We start from the raw sequence: 7,812 nt of genomic DNA, 5'->3' as shown, positions 1-7,812 counted from the left end.
GAGTCATACTCACAATAATAATTGATAATACTTTACTAGACTGTCTCCTCAGTACTCAACACGTATTCACTGTCCTTTTCAATTGCAATGATTTTAACACTGTGTTAACACTTCACCGTTACTCTGTGTTGTACTCACAATTGGTGGTACTTACATTTATTTTCAGCAATCCATTTTCAAAGAGTGTATTCTTTTTAGGCGTCCATTTCACCACAGTCTCTCCAACCCAATCAACGTAATTACTGAAATTATACATGTATTAGTTCTCAAATACTGTAATCATATAATACACTTACTGACGATGCCTTTAAGTCTACACTGCCAGAAACTAATGCCCCTATGCACTAAAATTATAAGCTAATAGAAACAACACAAAAATACAATAATAGAAAATATAACACTAAACTCGTGGTATATCAATAAATTCAATTGTCATATACTGATGTCAGCTGAGAACTAAAACTCTTTCTAGTTAGTTCACAATTAAGGTCACTAGCACAGAAAAAATAATGAAATACACACAAAAATTTATCCGACTCTCAACTCGGGTTATATAATATAAATTCAATACTGTCGTCAGAAAAAAATAAATCAAGTGAGAATTACAACGCTTCCTATTGAATTCACAACAAGTATATCAAATAAATGTCACAATTACAAACAAAACTGAGATACATAACCTTAGTACAATTATGGCCTTCCGGTAACACTCGGAAATGAACACTGCCCACAACACTCTTAACACGGCAGATGTTCACTGGTCACTCATTGTCTGTAAATATCAAAGTATTGTATTAACTCGAGTGGTCACAACAGTTGCTATGGTATCACTGTAGGAAGGCACCCAAAAATATAACACTGGTATACAATTAAAACTTTTTCTGTCATTTCACAAAAAAAGAATATAAAATATATAAGTTAGGTAGCTGGCATACTGTATGTTTTTCAGACAATTATCATACTCTGAATATTTCATGTTTCCACACAACAGCATTACAAGTACAATTTATTTTAAAAAAGATTTCTATTTTTCTTTGAGGCAATTGTTCTAACCTAACTTCAAGTGTCACCTCGACTGTTCTGGGAGTACTGTACTCCCAGACAAGGGCAGCACAGTTTGGAACCCTGAAGCATCAAACGACCGAACGACCGTCACCAGACTACCCCACGAGCTAGTCCTCCCTACAAGCAGTGTGAGTGACCCACACTCCTGCTGGAGGGCAGCTATAGCATGGCGGTCCTGACATGGTTTGGGGTCTATCTCTACAACTAAATCTTTCTTTTTCTTCATTCTGGCCTGGGGACCTGCACCCTCATAGGTGTATTCATCCTCGGGTCCCCCCTGTAGCTGTTCACCTCCCTCCCAGGAGATAGTGAACACTGGAGGGGGACAGGAGCAGACCCTATTCCTCCGCCAGCCTTCCTGAGTAACAGTGATCGTGTGGGTCCACCGAGGAAGGGGGTCGCATTCCTGAATCCTTAACCCCCTGAATAGGTACACTGGCTCACACCTATAAGTGAGCAAATAAAAACACTAGGAAAGTAGGCTCCCCCAACAGGGCTTCTGGGAGAGACATTGGAACCACCCCACGACCACCAAGCGGCAGTGGGGGTGGGGGGTGTTGAAATTCCTTTGTTAGGTTACTCTCCCGGAATAGGTAGGACACAAGCTTCGCCCCACGTAACGGTGGCCTTACCCACTGTACTGCGCACATCATTGTCATCCCTACAAAACTCTTTAATTCATATTACTCTACATAACATTCAAATCCACCGCACTTGTAAAATCACAGAAAACTGGAAACATGATAAAGAATAACTCACCTACTGAATGTTACTGAATTATTTGATGAATTGTACCCAGGTATGGGCATATAATATTAAGTGTATGTACTCATAGCATTAAGGAGAACTCAAGGTATCTATAAGATGGTTGGGAGAGTCCAACCAGTCCGGATTAGTGTACTATAAGGGCTGAATGTAGATCGTGTTTGAAGGTCATTCTATGGACGTCTGTGAACAATTAGTGAACATAGCTCCCACAGGTGGCCGATGAAACTACAAAAGAACGTTGATTTGGAAAAAGGATAAATGTATCAGACCTATGTGAAGTGTTGGAAGTGATCCAGAAACTATACTTCAAAGGAAATATCTTGTATTCATTGGTGTGAACTTAATACACCTCTTTATCTCGTGTGACGTATACCCACGCTAGAACGCCTCGGGCATACCGCATTGATATTATAACCCAATGAATTTACTCAGGAACTAGCAAACCAGAACCTTACCTTAGTGTGTAATCTAGGATTAAGATATGTATTTATAAATCATAAGGTCACAATAGATAGGAAAATGGAGATGTGGGAACCATAAGAATTCAAAGTAAAAATTAATGATTGGAAACTGTAGACGTGGTTCAGTGAGAGACGCGAGGCACCGCCCTCAGTGGTGCCCGCTTTTTCACCAACACAGGTTCCACGCGTTCTGAGAGTCGCCAGAACGGAGGCCATTACTCCCGTGAGAGTCACACCATGTGAGGTGACTGTACGCCGTTATGCTACTCCACTGTGAACCTGTGGATTCCCGGCATATCACCACCCAGGAGTAGGAACACATAATAGAATGCTTGAGAAGCTCCGCGGTCGTCACTTGGAGCGACCTAGAATACCAGGCGTAGAAACAGTACTGGTATGTTTACTGGTGGAGTACCCCTCTCTACCCACCAAGGGCGGTGTGAGAACGAGGTGCCTGATGTGTACAGTACCTAGAAATAGCAAGGAGTTCCATACTTTTAGGTGTGGAGTGTAACCGGGGGTGGTGAGATGGTGCTATAATGTACAATAACCTAGGGTGCTATATTCCAAACAGGTGAAGCAGTCTGATGTGTTGGGTGTCAGTGATTGTTATGAAGTAGGGGTGTTAATGACACGCAAATGATGTAAGACGTATGTTGTTGTGGGCAGTATAACTAAAATCATAGTTCTTCTTCTGAGGAAGGCCAACTTTTCTTGTATTCTGACGGGATGCAATATGTCTTATAAGGAATAAATTAGTTAAGACGTGTTATTGTTTCACCCTTCTTCCCATTATCGATTTGGTCAATGAAAAACCCAATCCAATGCCTAGCTTACTCTGCCCGCTACCTAATGAGCTACATACTGTCCAGAGGGGGTCTGGTGGGAGTGACCTTAAAATTAAGAATAGAGTTAAGTTATCCCATTAGAATTAGTGACCCCAGAATCAGGCAGTATACCACCACTGGAAGGATGGAAAAAAGGTCTTACCCTGCAACGGGCCGAGTTCTTCTCGTAATTTACTTTCCAGATATTCGTTTCTGTTATTATTCTTCAATTCTTTATTTATAAATGTATTTTATACTTTTGCTTATATTCTTATATAAGTAATTCCTTCCTTAGTTATGTATGTTCTTTAGATTAAACCTTCATGGTGTAATTATTTAATAATTTCTAGGCTGTCTTTAGTTCCACAATTTACATACATGTCTTATCTGTCTTTCTTATACTTCCAAGTCTTTCATTTCTTTTCATATACTGTATTTAAAAAAAAAATACAGTATATGAAAAGAAATGAAAGACTTGGAAAGTATAAGAAAAGACAGATAAGACATGTATGTAAATTGTGGAACTAAAGACAGCCTAGAAAATCATAGACAACTTTCAAAATACTTTCTTGCAGCCGAAATAAATACAACAAGAGTCCCAATAACTATTGGAACTTCATAACAAACATTCAGAAGGCCAATATTCCCTACAGGGGACATCTTAAAACTAATGAGGCAAAACAATCCAGCATACTTCATAGGAGGCCTCAACGCTAAGCACACAACCTTAGGACACAATAATAGAAACCCAGGAAGAAAAATCCTCCATGCTCTAATCGAACACGGGACAATAACACACCTCGGGCCCGACTTCGAAACTTACGCATCAGCCGGTAACTCTGGAAAACCAGACATTGTTTTAACCAATAGGCATCACCATCTAAAAGCTGGACCCACAACAACCAGTGATCATCTACCCATAATAGCAACTCTATCCACATCCCCAATACAAATTCCATCAATCCCAAGATTTTCCCTCAATAGAGCAAATTGGGAAAAATTTAAATCGGATCTTAGCAACAACGAACCAACACCGCTACACAACAGAGATTGACAAAACACTGGACACATGGTACAATGAAGTAATAACAGCAATGAAAAACAACATCCCAAAAACAACATGCCGTACATTACCATATGCACAATTAACATATGAAGAGAAAATGATCCAAACCAGATTCACCAATCTAATTGAATACACAAAAACACATGGGTGGAGCAATGACAACAGAATATTATGCAGTACATGAATTTAAAAGAAGAACTGAAAGTCATAAGCAGGAACAAACAATGAAAAATGGAACAAACTGATCAATGACACACACAAGCAGACTACAGAAACCCAAAAGCATTCTGGAAAAAATTAAAAACCTAATTGGAACTAACTCGGAAGAAATTAGCTACATAAAGGACAAAAACGGAAGAAAGGCAACAGAACCACACGATAAAGAACCAATATTTAGAGAATACTGGAAAGACATATTCAGAATCAACGACAAAGACAGTAGAAGCTTCTGCCAAGAAACAGAACAGGCAACTAGAACACATTTGAGCCTGAACACAGAGAAATGGAAACCTACTAGAAAAATCAACCTCAATTCATTAAATATTAATAACCCAATAATTGCTCCATTAACCCAAAATATTGAAAAAACAATAGCAAGCTTTAAGAACAAAGCACCTGGCATAAGCCAAATTAATAAAAGCGTACTACAAAACATTCCTGAGTCTATGATCGAACAGCTTAAAAATATATATAATGCCTCACTTGCAACTGACTTCTTCCCTACCAAATTTAAAATAGCCAAAATCAGACTCATCCCGAAAGCAAGCAAGAACCATACCCAAGCACAGAACTACAGACCTATCTCACTACTGGAAACACCCGGTAAAATATTGGAAAAAATAGTCAACCACACTCAGAAATTATCTAGACCAAGAAAACAAATATAACCCGAGACAGCAAGGCTTTCGGAAAAATCGAGGAACCAACACAGCAATAGCACTATTATACGAATCAATTGCAAATGCTGCAAGCAACAGAGACCAATGTAATATAATTCTAAGAGATGTATCAAAAGCATTTGATAAAGTCTGGCATGAAGGACTGAAGTTGAAAATAATCAAACTGGACATGCCTTCCAATATCACAACACTACTATGCAATTTCTTAGACAACAGAAAGGCCAAATTAATCATCCACAACTATCTAGGACAAACTTTCAACCTTCACAGTGGAGTTCCCCAAGGCAGTAATATATCGCAAACATTATACACTGTATACACAGCAGACATGCCACAACCACGGCAATCAGAATATATAGCAAATGCAGATGATGTCACACAGATAGTCAGGTACCCAGGAAAATCCAAACAAATGATGGCCATCAGAACAAGCAGAGAAATAGAGATAATAAATAACTATGAACAAAAACAGAAGATAAAATCAATGTCCAAAAACTCAAAATAATTCATAGCAAAAACAAATCCCTTCCCCATTATTGTCAATAACCAACAAATACCATATGCTGCCAACGGAAAAATATTAGGACTCAAGATAACCAGAAGCGGAATAATTCCCCACATCAATGAAAGAATAGCAACTGCAAAATCACAACTTACAAAGCTCAGGAGATTCCGCCAATTAAACACCAACACGCAACTGCACCTATACAAAGCACTGATCATACCACACTTAGAATACCCTCCGGTACCTCTGAACACAATCACAAGAACAAAAAAACTTAAATTTCAAGCAGTACAAAATATAGCCCCAGAAGAGCAACAAAACACAGACCACCATACACACAAACCTTTTACCATATTACTAAATACTGTTTACCATGTAAAGAGTCAGTACGAGTTTTTGGTATTGTTGCATTTTCAACCAATGTGCATCCCAATGTTTTTGGGTCCAAAATGAATAGATCTCAAGAGCATATCTTCTGAACCGTTCTTTTTCTTGTCACAATTGAATGCGTAATATGGGAACACTGCTCAACTAGAGAGCCATTATTGGTTGAACATGCTAATTTACTTTTTTTTTAATTCTTGCTGGTTAACCCGGGGACCACGTTTCATTTTAATCACCACAGACATATGAAAATTATTTAACAATCCGAGTGACATTCTCGTCCAGCCACAGTAGACGTAGCCGACTTACTCAATTATAACTTTATATGGCAAAATCCCTACAAATCTACTAAAAAGGCTGATGGATCTCCTCTAGAACTTAATTAAAGTTGGTAACTAGTCCACAGACCTTCACAAGTGACAGTAATCGTCTACTAAATTAAATGAGAAAATAAACAAATATGGCGACTTGCTCATCACAACAAACACCATCAACACTATACTGGCTTATAAACCTCCACTCAGGATGTGTCTTGTCATATATTATATTATAGACTGTACATAAAACTATAAACTTCTAAAAACTATCATATAATTTAACTTACCTTCCATTTAAATGCCCAAGAGCGTCCATTATGTTGCACACACCCATTCTTCTCTCCGCCGACGCCATTACGTCTCTTTAAGACCCGAAGGACTCGTCGGCTAATCACAGACCGTCTTGTGCCACCAGCTGAAAACTGACCAACCACACGCCAGCTTACATAAATTTAATGCCGCCAGGGACCAATCAGTGACTTCTGCTGAAAACTGACCAATTACACGCAAGATTTCAGTCCCCTTCGCCGTGATGACCAAAGTCGATGGGCATTTAAAGATTTATTCAATAAATATTCAAATTTTTATGTAAATAGACAGTCTAGGAGTCTAGCTACACGACAATGGTAAATTATACATATTAATGCAAGGGCAGTCCAAGAAAGGTGTTAATAGTGTATAAAGATAATTAACTCTTTATTGGCGATCGTGAGTCGAGGCACACAGTAAAATGTACTAAATGATTATACATTAAACATCTTGAGAAAATACTTATATTGATGTGTTTTATTTCGTAGTTATTATTTCACATTGGCCAGGATCGAGGGGTCACTGGATAGACAACATCTTAGAAAAGTTCAGTATTAATCTAGTTCACAATATTGCGCCCAAACAGGAACACTTTATACAGGGTGTCTAAAAATAAATTGCATGCGCACGGACTTACAGATCTTATGAATGTTTGTACTATAACAATATTATTCTCACTTGTAAGACTCCACACAGCTTCCCTTTACACACCAGAAATGTTGATGTTTAGGGAGGGTGTAGGTCTTATCAGGGAGAACAAGACCACACAGGAGGGAGGGTGTAGGTCTTATCAGGGAGAACAAGACCACACAGGAGGGAGGGTGTAGGTCTTATCAGGGAGAACAAGACCACACAGGAGGGAGGGTGTAGGTCTTACAGGGAGAACAAGACCACACAGGAGGGAGGGTGTAGGTCTTATCAGGGAGAACAAGACCACACAGGAGGGAGGGTGTAGGTCTTATGTAGGTCAGGGAACAAGACCACACAGGAGGGTGTAGGTCTTAGGGTGTCGGTGTAGGTCTTATCAGGGAGAACAAGACCACACAGAAGGGAGGGTGTAGGTCTTACCAGGGAGAACAAGACCACACAGGAGGGCGGGTGAAGGTCTTATCAGGGAGAACAAGACCACACAGAAGGGAGGGTGTAGGTCTTGCATCACTGTGTTGAACTGAAGCAATATTAGATCAAGGTCTATTAAATGGAAGTTACAC

At 39.2% G+C, this 7,812-nt stretch overlaps 1 long non-coding RNA gene across 1 annotated transcript; it reads right to left on the bottom strand.

The window, feature by feature from the left end:
• Positions 1-44: 44 nt before the first annotated feature.
• LOC121879765 lies at positions 45-6,721 on the bottom strand. Its single transcript, XR_006091414.1, has 3 exons — positions 6,580-6,721; positions 681-772; positions 45-242 (listed from the first exon to the last, which is right to left on the bottom strand). It is a non-coding gene; the product is annotated as an uncharacterized LOC121879765 (long non-coding RNA).
• Between the last annotated feature and the right edge of the window lie 1,091 nt (positions 6,722-7,812).

The sequence above is a fragment of the Homarus americanus genome, unplaced genomic scaffold (assembly GCF_018991925.1).
Source record: "Homarus americanus isolate GMGI-L3 unplaced genomic scaffold, GMGI_Hamer_2.0 scaffold42643, whole genome shotgun sequence".
Lineage (NCBI taxonomy): Eukaryota > Metazoa > Arthropoda > Malacostraca > Decapoda > Nephropidae > Homarus > Homarus americanus.
This window is presented reverse-complemented; position numbering and strand designations above follow the sequence as displayed.